Genomic DNA, 14,995 nt, shown 5'->3' with positions numbered 1-14,995 from the left:
AACAACAGCTGTTGCACCCCGCGCCTAGAGGAGCATGGGGAAGAAACAAGTTACTAGAACCCCGAGAGAAAGGAGAAACTGAAGGAGGAGCTGCCTGGCTGGAGCTGTGGCCTTCCATAGTGGAACACCGCTACAACCAGCCTGGCAGGGAAGTAGGTGGCAAACTAGATGACTTCACTCTCCTCACTCCCTCTGAACTCCCACTATTGGCAAATCTTAACCAGGAGCCAGAGGAAAGGGGAGTCTGTTTATGCAGTTCTTGAATTTTAACTTTCCAGGCTCAGAGCAGAGTATAGAAAGGTAGAGGGTGGATCTGAGAGAGACTATCCAGCACTGTGAGACTGTCCTTCCCTGTGCCGTTGAAATCGGGTATGGCAGTGGGACTCACTCAGGCCGGTATGTTAGTTTCCTAGGATGACCATAGCAAATTACCATAAACAGAAGGCTTAAAACAAGAGAAGTTTATTCTCTCACTATTCTGAGGGCCACGCCCTCTCCAAAGGCTCCTGAGAAGACTGCTGCCTTCCTAGCCTGGCAGCCTTTGGCATTCCTTAACTTGAGCTGCATCACTCCAGGCTCTGCTGCTGTCTTCGCGGGGTCTTCTCTGTCTCCGTGTGCTCTCCTGTTCGTATAAGGACATCCATCATTAGATTTAGGGACCATCATTAGATTTAGGGATCATCTTGAGATCCTTAACTAAATATACCTGCAAAGACCCTATTTCTAAATAAAGATCACATTCTAAAGTTTGGGGTGAACATGAATTTGTGGAGGGAGGTGGGGTGGATAATATTCAACTCACAAGGCCGGGCACTGTGGCTCACACCTGTAATCACAGCACTTTGGGAGGCCGAGGCAGGCGGATCATGAGGTCAAGAGATTGAGACCATCCTGGCCAACATGATGAAGCCCTATCTCTACTAAAAATACAAAAATTAGCTGGGTGTAGTGGTGCACACCTGTAGTCCCAGCTACTCAGGAAGCTGAGGCACGAGAATCGCTTGAACCCAGGAGGCAGAGGTTGCACTGAGCCGAGATGGCACCACTGCACTCTAGCCTGGCAATAGAGCGAAAGACTCCGTCTAAAAAAAAACCAAACAAACAAAAAAACAGAATGAATGAATGAATAAATAAATAAATAAAATTCAACTTACAATAACCATGTACATCTGGACCAAAGTTTTTAGGCCTAGCTTGCAATTTTTTTCTTTTTTCTTTCCCTCTGCCATGGCAATCAGCAATGCTCAGACAGCAGCTGCCCGCGCAGCCTGGGTCCTAGAGTGAGGATGAGGCAGAGCAGAGCCCTGGGTGACCTACAAAGGAAACATAACATAAATAGAGATAAATGTGTCATCTCTCCTGAAGTATGCCACGTATGTACGGTAGTTAATGACCACAGCCCATCCCTTCAGAGATACTGCCGGCAGCCACGGTAACTCCCTACTTCCTTCCTTTCACACAAACACCCTTGAATTGACCGAAACCATTCTATAGACTCATTGTTTCTTTTAATCCCAACCCCATTGGCAACATTTTCCTGCACTGGAATTCCTCTTTGGGGCCAAGGCATAGAAAGAAATAGATCTCCAAGGACTGCCTTTTGTATCCTTAGAGGGAGAAGTTTTGTAGGAAAAGAAAATGAAGGCTAGAGTACATGGGTGTTCTCTGAAATGAGCTGCAGAGTAGCTGTCTGCATTGCAGACTGACAATTTCAAATGAATCCTCCATCAGAAGCAGCCAGGAATGTCTGTTGAGAAAACTGTTTTCTGCCTACACAGGGCTCTCTAGGTGCACCCTTCTCTGCCCTGCTATGACCACTTGTGCAAAACCGCTGGAGAAACTGTGCCTCATGAAGTTTTCTTATTGATGCTACTACATGAGCTCTCTGAGTTCCATCTGCCAATCTTCTTTTCTCTAATACTGACCTCATTGCTATGGGTGTGGGCCAATGGACTCGAACTATCTTTAGGGGGCCTTAAAAGTGAAATGGATAAACTGGGTTTGAACAGACGAGACAGACAGACATGTCTGGAATCATGAGAAAGGTTGCCTGATTCCAGGCCCCGCCCACCTCACTAATCCGTCTTGAACAGCCTCTGAGTTTGACTGCTCCCACATACTAACTGCTGCTGCAGAAGCTGCAACTTCCCTCATCTCTTCACCAACCACAAGCCCTGGGAACCACAAACGGTAGCAAGAAAGAAAGATGTTATACCAACACTGAGCTTAGAGGGGTGGTTCTGAAAGGGTGCTACTTGGATTTACAGCATCTGCAGCACCGGGAAACTTGGAAATGCAAATTCTTGGGCCCAGCCCTAAACCTACTAAAGGAGACACACTGGAGTGTGGCCGAGCAATCTGTGTTTTATCAAGTTTTCCAGGTGATTCTGGGGCATGCTAAAGTTTGTGAGCCACTGGCTTAGTGTCCGACCTCAGAAGACAAGCAGCCTGCCTGTTCCATGATTTATCTTGGTAAAAGTATCACCAGTTCCTCTGTCCCCTTTGCTTGGTCAGGAGGGATCCACCTGTAGTAGAGTGGAGAATCCCTGTGAACCCAAGTTGTATCCTGGCCTCCTGGGTGTTTTGTATTAGCTTCAGGTCACAAGTGCTAGTCGGGGTTGTGTAGCACCCAGGAGACAGGAACAAGTCAGCTACAAGTGAAGCCTCTCATGTGGACAGCAGGATCTCTAACATCTGTTAAAGCAGCACATGTTCTACCTTTGTTCTGATAGAAACCAATGTGTACTTCAAAGTGGCTTGAGGATCTCTTTAATTCTATATTTGGTGAGTTTAGAAATACTTTAAGAAACTGGTTTCACTGTAGTTTACAAAATGCCCTTTTTGTGTGTCTATCAAAGTACTTTGTATCTGAAATCTTTGCTAATCTCTTGTGAGTTTCCATTTACAAGATGCCATTTTGATAAAATGCAGGAAGTGTCCATACGGTTATGCAATTGTATCTCTTTGTCTGGAGAATGAAGGAAACGAAACTGGGGGATCCCCTGGAGGAATGACAGATCAATAACCCATTTCACCAGGTGGAAAATTCAGTGGGTCCCATGAGGCAGTGTGTGGAGTAGGGGAGAAATGAGTCATACTCTATAATTCAAAAGAAAATGATACGTTCATTTTTGACAGCCATCTGGGCTAGACCACCTGGAGCTGTTTCTGGCGCACTAAGGTAAAGAGCTCATCCTAACCTGCCCTGTCCTCGAAAGCAGCGTTCTCTACACAGGACTTGCATCAGTGCTGCACTGGGCTCCTGGCAGACAAATCAGTCAGACCTAACCGATGAACTCCGCTTCTTCAGTAGTTTGGATAATTCTCTTAATTTTGTCTGATAGTACTGAATTGCCTGAGAAAACTCACTGGTTTCTTGCACAGCGCAGTCTGTGAATCAGGATTTTTTTTTTGTCCTTTTTATGTGAAAAAGTTGTACTTCTTAATCTTGTCCTCCTCTCCACCTTCAGAGCTCTCACTGTGTTTTGGAGTGTGGTAAGTATGGCCCCAGGAGGCCAATAGAATCCTGTGATTTGTGCTCTAATAATCTGTATCCTGCCTGCCTTTTTGGGGTCTATTAGTCCATTTTCACACTGCTGTAAAGACATACCCGAGACTGGGTAATTTATAAAGAAAAGAGGTTTAATTAACTCACAGTTCTGCATGACTGGGGAGGCCTCAGGAAACTTACAATCAAGACAGAAAGGGAAGAGACACATCTGACGTGGCGGCAGGCAAGAGGGACAAAAGTGAGTAGTGAAGAGCGAAGAGCCTCTTATAAAACCATCAAATCTTGTGAGAACTAAGTCATTATCATGAGAACATCATGGAGAAACCACTCCCGTGATCCAATCACCTCCCACCAGGTCTCTCCCTAGACATGTGGGGATTATGGGGATTAAAAGATGAAATCTGGATGGGACATAGCCAAACCGTATCAGAGTCTGAGCCTTATGCCTATCTGCCTTCATTTTTCTTCCAAGAAATGCTTTGTGTTAATGGGACTGTAAGCTAGGCAAAAAGGTATCAAAGGGCTAAGGGAAATAGTATATGTAAGTGAGCATGCATATCACAAGTGACAGCTTTTTTCCATGGAAGTTAAGATGGTCTCAGTGTCCCTAATTGGCACCTGCATATCTGTGTGCATGCACACTCTGAGGGGGTCATACATGGCTGAATCCACCCTACAGAGCCCGAGTGGACAGTTGTCCACGGGCTGTGATTGAATTTTGCTTCAGGGACCTCTTGATGACTACCCCAGCTGGTCCAGGCCAAGTGCCTGTTGGAAATTCCCACAATCTTTGAAAGTTGGACTTAGGCATTGAAAGTTGTTTAAATGCAAATTACTTTCCACAAGGTAGAGACATTATTATTCATTAATATTTGGGCTTTAATGAATCTATCAACTTAGAAGAGAATGTGCCAGGGTCCTCATTTGGCCATGCAAGTCAAAGAGAGGTGTTTTAATAATGACAGTTCAAAGAGGAAAGAGTAAGTTCTGAAACGTTGTAGAAACTAAAGCCACAGACTTAAGGAGTAGTATGAGGACACTAGTGATTGGTAAGACATGAAATGAAAAAAGGGAAGTGGGAAAGTGGAAGATAAAATGCCTTCATAAGTCCACAGGTCATTTCTGCCTATGGCTCCTAGTGACTGTCCTAAGCACAACTGTTTGTGGAAACCCTTGCTGAGACACTGATACATTTTACCTCTGCTGTAGCGTTATTGCTTCAAAGAATTTATTCATTTATTAAACACCTGGAGCATGCCTATACACCGTGGGCGTATCAGGAAAACAAAACAGGCAAAATCCTCTGCCCTCATGGAGCTTGCATTTTAGTGGTGAGATGGGGAGAGACAACAGACACAATGAATAAGGAAAATGTGGTGTTAAATGGTGTTAGATGCTATGGAGAAAAGTAAAGCAGTGAGGGGGTGCTGTTTTAAATAAGGTGGTCAGAGAAAGCTCACTAGGAGATAGCATTTGAGTATAAAGTGAGTAAAGGGTGAGCAAGCCAGGCAGATGTCAATGTAGAGATCGTTTCAGACAGAGGGGAAGGTCCATGCAAGGCCCTGCAACAGGAGCATGCCTGGCTTATAGAGGAAGATCAGGGGCTCGGGGAGTGGTCAGTTTGGCCAGCCCCAAGTGAGAAAGGAAAACAGCAGCAGATGAGATCAGAGAGATCATGGTGCAGGGACGGGAAGGGAGGTGGGGATGGGGAAGTTCAGATCATACAGGGCCTTAGAAGACTTTAACGCTGAATGAGGGAGTTTTGAGCAGGACAATAATATTATTCAACTTACAATTTAAATAGGCTATCACAGGGGTTAGCAAACTTTTTCCGTAAAAGGGAAGAGATGGTAAATATTTTTTCAGGCCGTGAGATCTCTTGCAACTCACTGACTCTGCCATTATAGCATGAAAGAACCACAGACAAGGTAAACTAATGAGTAGGGCTGTGTTCCAATACAACTTTATTTACCAAAGCAGTTCATAGGACAGATTTTGCCCATGTCGACCCCTAGGCTATTGCAATAATCTGGAGGAGAGATGAAGGTGTTTTGGATCAGAATTGTAATAGTAGTAGAAGCAAGAAGGGGTCAGATACTGGCTGTATTTTCAAGGTAGAGCCAGCAGGATTTGCTGTCAGACCAAATACTCCAAGGTTTGTGGTCTGAGCAACTAGAGTCACACTGTTGAAATGGGGAAAACCAAAAGGGGAGGTGGGTAGGAGGAGAGGTATAAGGAATCCATTTGGGACATGAACATTTGAGATTCCTTTAGGATAAAAGAATTGGATTCAATGTTCTGTAACTCCCCTTCTAGCTCTAATATTCTATGACTCTACAACTGTGAGAGAATGACGTCTACCCCAGTGGCTTCTGCTGTGATCGTGTTCTTCAGGGAGACCTTCCACACTGCATTACTCCATCCTTCCCAAATGCAATTGGTGATTATGTTGGCTAGAGATAAGTTGCTGGAAGGAAGAAATGCTGAAAGGGAGGCAACTTCCAGCTGAAACTAGCAGAGGGACTTGGAAGAGTGTCTTAAACAGTATATGTGCCGGAGGAGGCTTTGAGGGCTGGAGGCAAGTTCCTGTGTATCTTAGTTTCTGGGGGGTTACTAGTAATGGAGTGTTGTCAGTGGAGCAGGCTAATTTTTAACATGTTTTCAGAAAAGAGCAATGCAACTTCTTAAACTTCACATTTACTCCATGGTCAAAATGGCCAGACTTCAGTTGTGCTTACCCTCTGTAGAGATGCCCTGGAGCCCTATGTGGATTCCGATGGCCTCTATACGCCTGCAGGACACAGCCGTGGTCTTTGTCACTAGCTTCCCAGGCAATTTCGTCTGTCTTCTCTCTCATCTCTCGTCACTGGGAGATATGTCTTCTGTCTGCCCAAATTCTTTCCACCCAAAAAGTGGCTGTGTGCCAGTGGGATTGTTTGCTATATGGAGAGCCGGCAAACCACTTTGGGAGTGAGCTGATAGCAATATATTTAAAATATGAGCATTTATCAGAAGCAGCAGATGGAGGCAGCAGAGTGGAGCTCCCAGAACTGAGGGCAGGGAGTGTTTCATTCAAGTGTAAAGGCACACCATCTAGACTCAGCTGGCACCAGCTCATGAAACCAGTGAAGAGAAGGAGGGGAAAAAAAGGCCACCTTTGTGCTAGGTTCGGAAGGTCACAGCGTTCCCTGACCTTGAGTCCTCGGTGCCTCAAAGACAGCATTCACTCTACGACTGGAAAAAACAAAAACCTTCCCGGTTGCTCTCTTTAATATTTTTTACTTCCTTAAAGCCTAGTAAATAGAACAAAAATCCTGAAGCTCAGAACAAATGGAAATATAGCCCATTTCATTTATGCATGCGTGCATTAATTCATTGGAAAAATGTTTGTTACATGGCTCGGACATGGCAGAATCTATGGAATACTCTGGGGCAGAGAACAGCAAGGCAGAGAGATATGTTGTAATTATTAAAGATTAAACATGTTGAAAGTATTTTAATTTTAATTTTTTATCACTGTCTCCTAACCCACCCCTAAAAATAAAAATATATTCACAGCCTCTTCTACTATTTGAACTAAAAGAAGTATATGTTTCAGTTGTAAATTTCCTCAGGGTACAAGTAACAAACTCAATGCATTAGTGGGAATAGGGCAACAATATTAATTTCAAATCACCAGTTTGAGAAGAGTACCATGATGGTGACATCCACTTGGAAAGGTCAGTTTTAACAGCTGATGTCAGGTCTGCAGATGAAGGTGTTTTGGATCAGAATTGTAGTAGTAGTGGAAGCAAGAAGGGGTCAGATACTGGCTGTATTTTGAAGGTAGAGCCAGTAGGATTTGGGCCCCAAGGAAAAGGCCCGAAGTCACCCAACAGAGGGCTTATACATTATACCCATAACAAGGAACCTTTGGGGAAATGCTTGCCTTCAGTTCTTTTTGAGAGACTTTGAAAAGTGCCATTAGTGAATAAATCACGTATTTCTTCATATTGCCTTTATATGAGAGTTTCAAAATATGAATCTTTTCAAAATATGGAAGGTGTGGATCTTTGGAACTGTGTAGAACTGTCTTTTGAAAAGTTCTCCCCAAATCCCCTGGTCAAAATTAATCACTCCTTCCCTTGGTGCCATCAGGGAGGCATAAAGTCACATTTAACGTTACCAAGTTATGTATGTAGCTGTTTCTCATGATGCATTGTGAATTTGCCAAAAGAATCTGTCGCTCAGTGCTTGGCACACAATTGACACTCGAGTATGTTGAATAAAGGAGCAGAGATTGCAGAAATTGTTTCCGTTATAATGAGGGAAAAATGAAAGATTACCAAATGTCCATTTTTATCATACTATCTTCAGGGTAAAATAGATATATTAGAAAACATTCCACTTTAATGGATGCCAATATCATATTTACATACTCTCACAGTTTTTCTTTTTACTTTTTTTAAAAGTCATTTATTCCACAATTTTTGTTACACATTTACTCAGTTTCAGATTGTGATGTCCTGGGGGGTACAAAGGTAATTAAAAAGCATTCCTGATGTAGTTAGTAAAGTTAAGAAGAGAAGGTCATATTGAAGTGGGGTTGGCCAGTATGATGGGTGTCCAGTATGACGGGTGTCCTTATAAGAAGAGGACAGACAGAGATGAGGAAAAAATGTCATGTGAAGATAGAGGAATAGAGTGATGCATCTACAAGCCAAGGAATACCTGAGATCACCAAAAGCTAAGAGAGAGGCATAGAACATCAGCTTCTTCCCTAGAGCCTTCAGAGGGAACGTGGCCCTGCCAGTACCTTGATTTCGGACTTCTGGCCTCCACAACTGCGAGACAACAAATTTCTCTTTTTTCAAACCAGAGAGAGGGAAACTCTTGCTAACAGCTGAGTACACTAAAAAGGACTGGGTTAGAACTACACTTCGGGGAGCTGGGAGAGCGCCATGGAAGGAAAGAACCAGGAAATCACCAGAGACGGAGAGAGAAACTGTGTCACTCTCAATTGACTTCCTTCCTTCCACTGAGGCTTGAAGGAAGCTTTAGAGTGTGTCAGGTTGTCTTAGTTCATTTGTGTTGCTATAAAGGAATACCCAAGGCTGGGTAAATTATAAAGAAAGGAATTTTATTTGGTTCATGGTTCTGCAGGCTGCATAAGAAGCATGGTGCCAGCATCCGCTTCTGGTGAAGGCTTCAAGCCACTTGCACTCATGGTGGAAGGCAAAAGGGAGCTGATGTGTGCAGAGATCACATGGCAAAAGGGAGGAAGCAAGAGGGAGGATGCAAGAGAGAGGGGAGGGGGATACCAGGCTCTTTGTAACAACCAGATCTCTCAGGAACTAATACCAAGAGCTCACTTACCCCTCCTCCCCTAGGAAGGCCATTCATCTATTCATCAGGAATGAGCCCCCATGACCAAAATAATTACCAGTAGGCCCCACCTCCAAAATTGGGGATCAAATTTCAACATGAGGTTTAGAGGGTCGAGTATCCAAACTATGTACAGGCAGACCAATATTCTCAGTAGGAAAGGCATTGGCCTCTCGGGGAGTTTGGAAATTTTAGGAGTCATTACTGGTGGTCACTGATGGCAGGACAGCTCTGGCATATGGTGGATGAAGGCCAGATATGCTAGATGTCCTGCTGTGCTATGGTTTAATCTTACACGACAAAGATTCATCCTGTATCCAGCATGATGTTTGAATGTCTCACAAGATATCCATGTAGGTGAAAATGTGGTTATAATTATCTGAACCTAAAACCTAACTCATGTCACATGTACACAAAGCATACTTTACACAATTTTAATGAAAGCTGCATTTTGCAGAAATATGAATCCCTTATGAATCAAAGGAATATTTTGTTTTGCTATCTTTGGAACTTTGCCAAAAGCAGTTCACCGTCTTGGAAAACCACATCACCGACTATCTCATCGCTCATGGTATTTGTATGTCCAATGTAATACACCTGAATCAGTCTTGTATCTGTCAATCCCCAGTGATCCTAAGCAAACATCTCATTACTTTTTTATGTCTTTGAGTATAGTCATACCAACACATTTAAATAGAGAAATAGGGAGGGATAGCATTAGGACAAATACCCAATGCATGCGGGGCTTAAAACCTAGATGATGGGTTGATGGGTGCAGTAAACCACCATGGCACCTATATACCTATGTAACAAACCTGCATGTTCTGCACATGTATCCCAGAACTTAAAGTATAATTAAAAATAATAGAGAAATAGATATTTTATTTCATATTACTTGTCTTTTTCAACATTATAGTGAAAGCATTATATTGAATTTTTAAAATTATGAGTATAGATCATATATGATATCCATAACATTTATTCCAAGATTGTAAAGGGCAGGTTAATGTCATTTAATATATGCCAAAGGGAGCAATGGATCTCTAAGGACAAGAACCAGTGAGATGGGCAAAGTAGGAAGGAAGAACATTTTAGGCAGCACTTTAAAACCTTAACGTGCACATGAATCACCAGGGGATCTTGTTCCAATGTGGCTACTGCTTCAGTAGTTCTGGGGTGAGGCCTGAGAGTCTGCATTTCCAACAAGCCCCCAGATGACGCTGATGCTGCTGGCCCATGGGTCACATTTTCAGTAGCAAAGTTCTAGACAGAGGGGATTGAAGGTGCTAAGGTTTGAAGGTTTGGAAGAGTTTTTCTGGGAAACAATCAGTGACTTGGTATAATCAGAGCACAAAATGCAGAGCATTACATGATGGTTGATGAGACAGTCAAGGCAAGCAGGGTCAGAGCACGCAGGACCTGATTCCTGTGTTTGGGCTTCATTTTGTAGGCAATGGAGGATCCTGAAATGATTATAAGCAGAGTTCTATAATTTAGATCTCCCTGCCACCACGTGGAATGGCTCTGCTGGACACAGAGAGTCCAGTGAAGATGCTTTTCCAATTATGTTGCCAAGAAGTAATAAGGACCTGAACTGAAGAAGCCACAGTAAGAAAGGAAGGAAGAAGACAAGCTCGTTTTTTTAGAGTTAGATTTCCTGAGCCTTGGTGATTGATTGAGTGTGAACTGTGAAGAGGAGGGAGGTCGAGGATGACTTGTAAGATCCTGACTTGTGCTCTGGGTGTATGATGATGCCATTGGCCAGCACAGGGAGCACAGAAGGAGATGCAAGCTTGGGAGACAAAGTTCGGGGGGACTAGCTTTCAGACATGTGAATTTGAGATGCTGTCTTATCAAAAACCAGAAAGATATCTGTTTGAACTTTGATGTTAAGACTTTTATTAAAAGTGTATTGAGTTTCATCATAACAGGCATCACTCATATAGGTGTGTTCATTTGCCAGGCTTCTGTGGATTTCTGAGAGTGGAGGGGGAGCATGTACAATCACCACAAGCTCCATGGCTGACCAGCACAGACATTAGGGTGAGAAGAAAAGGGGCAGTACTAACTTTTCCGTACGTTAAGTATTCACTTGGGGAAGCTGAGGCGAGAGGATCACCTGAGATCAGGAATTCCAGACTAGTATGGTCAACATGGTGAAACCCCATGTCTACTAAAAATACAAAAATTAGCTGGGTGTGATGGTGCATGCCTGTAATCTCAGCTACTTGGATGGCTGAGGCAGGAGAATTGCTTGAACCCGGAAGGCACAGGCTGCAGCTAGCCGAGATTGCACCACTGCACTCCAACCTGGGCAACAGAGCGAGACTCCGTCTCAAAAAAAAAAAAAAAAAAAAAAAAATGAAAGAAAGAAAGAAAGAAAAATGTGTAAAGTATCTAATCAGCATGGTGTCAGAAAGTAGGAAACACAGTTGGAATCCTGCTTCCCAGGGTTGGTCTTTCTATCTCTGTCTTTTTGTCTGTCTCACTCACACAACACACACCCCACCCACACTACTGTCTTTACTATACCACTGGTTCACAGATGTTTGCAGGGTGGTGAGTTTGAGGTGGTCCTATGAGACGACAGGCCTGGTGTCCCCATTTCGTGTACTTAACCATGTCAAACTCCACCAAGACCGTGCTGCTAGTCTTCAGTGAGTGCTAGGGGCCAGGTCTTTGTCCATAATCATAAACAACATAGCTCTAGGAAGAAATTTTATAAATAAGTAAATGGAAGCTTATGGAGACCAGATAATTTGCCTCAGGTCACACAGAGAGAAGAAAAGGTGAATCTAGCCTGATCCCATTTCTTTTCTCACTAAGGCTACAATTCATTTCCTCTAACCTCTCCCAGTCCTACCGAAGTAAAACTGTCTCTCAAACACAGCATGCTGGTTCACATCTCTGCACCTCAGAGTATTTCTGCTTGGAATCCTCCTGTCTGATATTTAACTGTCAAAGTCCTACCTAGTAATCTGTCAAAATCCTACCCAGTGATCACCACATCTGTGAAGACTCTTCTAAGTCTTCTGATTTGATGCCCAGTGCATATTTCCTGTCTTGCACGTTTCATGCTGCACTGTAACTGTGTGTTTACAAGTCCCTTTCTCTCTCAAGGCTGTGGGCTCCTAAAGGGCAGGGACCATGTCTTAGTCCTCTTCCATCGTTGTGTCTGTTCCCGTAAAGACTTTTGAAGTGAACTAGTGTGCATAGTCATTAGAGGGTTCTCTGTAAATTTCATGGATTGTAATAATGCCTGGAAAGTATAAGCCAGTTTCTAAAGAAAGCAGATATTAGTAATGGACAAAAAAAGTGGCTTGGAAAATCATAATCTTTTAACACATTATTTACATACACAACTTTCTATAAAAAATCGGTTTCACAATGGACTCTCTTCCTCCTCCCTCCTGTCATCCCTCACCAGTAACATTAGGCTTAATTATTTAAATTAATTTAGTGGGAGTCAATAGCTAATTTAAAGTCTAATTCTTATTAGGATTTTAATAAATAACATTTAATATCTACCAATGACACTTCAGCATACAAGAATGCTTAATTCTTAACATTATTAATTTTTAAATAGACTCTAATGGAAACAATTACTCCACACGGAAGTCTATACCTTGACCAAGTTTGAATTCTAAGTCTTATCCTTGGTTCTCTTTGTGTTGCTCATGTCTGTTGCTTTCTCTCTCTCTTTTCCTATTATTTCTTGAGTGGGTTTTATGTGAAAGAAGATGGACTTCCTTCAGGCCTACAATAAAGTGAAGTGACACTGACTTAAGAAAAACAAAATATCATTTATGTTTATATACAAGAAGATATAAAATGTCTACAAATTAGCGGATTTGGGTTTGAACATTAAACTTCATCATTCGCATGCTGCATTATTCTGTAGCATGTGTTTAATTTTGTCATAAATTATCAAGTACTTTAAAAAACATGTAAAATGCTGTTTTCTGACTTTTGTAATTCAGATAACATTCTGGAATGGGACATACACACACACACACACACACACATACACTCTTATATCTCCCTAAAACCACTACATTAGTTAGGATCTTAAGGGAACAGTCACCCAGATAACATAAAGTAATATAAGTTTATTGTAAGATCATATGTCTCAAACTGAGGTAGCCATGTCTCAAGGGATTACATGGCATTAGCCAAAAATTATGGGAAGTAACTGAAACAAAAAAATACGTCATGTCTCTCTAAATTATCCATTTTAAATGAATGCAACATTTTTAATAAAAAATAATACCAATCTCTCAAGGAGGAAAATGTAAATGGAATTTTGAAGATGAAAACAACATGAGACGGCAAAGAAATGCTAAGCTCGTGATAAGCCTCTTGGGCTGTGCCCCAGACAGCTAGTAGTACTAGCATCTCCTTTTCTTTTCTTTTCTTTTCTTTTGTTTAGTAGAAAAGTCAGAAAAGTGTTGTATAAGATTCACGTAGAAATAAGGACAATAACAAGAGCTGCACAAGAGTTGATACTGGAGACTGGAATACTACTCAAAGAACAGAATTCCCCCAAACATGCAAGACGACCCGTAGCAACTGAATTATCTTGACATCACCTCAGCAGTAGAGTGCTGTTAGGTAACTCTGGCAAAGGTATACATATAATCTGCTTCAACAGTCCTTATTTCCACCAACCAACTACCCTTCCTGCCCTTTGTTTATCTTTTGGTTACAGCTTTCTTATAGCTGTTGCCGACTTCTAATTTCAGTATACCCAATGGCTTTTCACAATATCTACAGCTGACTTTCTCTCTGGGTATCTTCTGCTTCCACTCCATCTTCCAAATGCTCAAACCAATTTGTGCATTAAATGTTAAAAAAAAAAATCACCCAAAGAAGCATATCATTCCTTCAATTAATCACCATCATCCCCATTTTGACAAAGATTTTGTGCCATGCTGCCCGTAGCGCACCGGCCAGTCTACATGTTGTTTGCCTTTGAGTTCACTTCCCACTTGTGGCAAGGCTGGCTGTTGTTCTGTAGCAAGGTAACACAGGCTAAGAATTGAGATATGTCAACTTAAGGATTCGCCGTGGTCAGGTTTCCTCCGCAGAAGACCATGGAAGTGTGTCATGGGCATTCTGACTCTTGCCCTCTTCAAAATAGCCCCGCTAACAGGTGTCAGAAACTGATTCCTTTGGTAGGATAAACAAATGGTATCACCAGATAAGGCTTTGAAGGCTTTGCAATGAACCCCAATTTGTAAGTAGTTGCACAGAAATTTAAAGAACGGAATCTCTGTTTGGATAGATGTCCTATATAATGCAGGTATCCTTTTTTATTTATTTTCCTTTCCATTTTTTTAAGTTTTGTATTTCAGCCACAGTGGTTTCAGTTAATCATACTTCTTAGTTCCTATTCCACCATTACTACTGGTTCATCACCTCCTTAGTCCTTTAGTGCTACTGTAACAAAATGTCAGTGGCTAGGTAATTTATAAAGAACATAATTTTATTTCTCTCAGTTCTGGAGGCTGGGAGTACAGAATAGAGATGCCAGCAGGTTTGGTGTCTGGTAAGAACCTGGTCTCTGTTTCCAAGATGGTGCCTGTTGCTTTATCCTCTGGAGTGGGGTAATGCAGTGTCCTCACATGGTGGAAGGGATGGGAGGGCAAAAGGGTGCTTCCTCCAACCTTGAGGTCTAAAGGGCCTAATGCTAATACTGTTTTTTAAGATGAAGCCCTCGTGACTTAACTACATCTTAGAGGCCACACTTCTTAATACTGTTGCATTGGGCGGACAAAAACATTGAAGCCCTAGCACCTCTGTTGATTGGTTGGTTGATTGGAATCCTTTTCACAATCTCTGACAGGGATTTTAACCTACTGCTGGAACTTACTATCTCATAAGGGCAACAGCTTATTTCATATATTGAACTTGCTAATTCTCAGTTAATTCTTTCATACATTAAACCAAAAATAACTTTCCCTTAACTTTGCCCTAATGTCCTCAGTTCTTTCTTGTAGAACCATATAGAAAATGTCTATTTCTTCCCCCAACACAATAGCCTTTCAACCCTACAAGGTTGGCTATTAACATACCTGAGTCTTCACCTTTCTATGTGAAACATAGTCTGTTGTTTCATCA

General features: G+C 42.2%; 1 long non-coding RNA gene across 1 annotated transcript; it reads right to left on the bottom strand.

Annotated features, from left to right (window-relative positions):
* Nucleotides 1-446: 446 nt before the first annotated feature.
* Nucleotides 447-1,282, bottom strand: LOC141409739 (uncharacterized). Its single transcript, XR_012431725.1, has 2 exons — nucleotides 1,155-1,282; nucleotides 447-622 (listed from the first exon to the last, which is right to left on the bottom strand). It is a non-coding gene; the product is annotated as an uncharacterized lncRNA (long non-coding RNA).
* Between the last annotated feature and the right edge of the window lie 13,713 nt (nucleotides 1,283-14,995).

This window comes from Macaca fascicularis, chromosome 2 (assembly GCF_037993035.2).
Source record: "Macaca fascicularis isolate 582-1 chromosome 2, T2T-MFA8v1.1".
NCBI lineage: Eukaryota > Metazoa > Chordata > Mammalia > Primates > Cercopithecidae > Macaca > Macaca fascicularis.
This window is presented reverse-complemented; position numbering and strand designations above follow the sequence as displayed.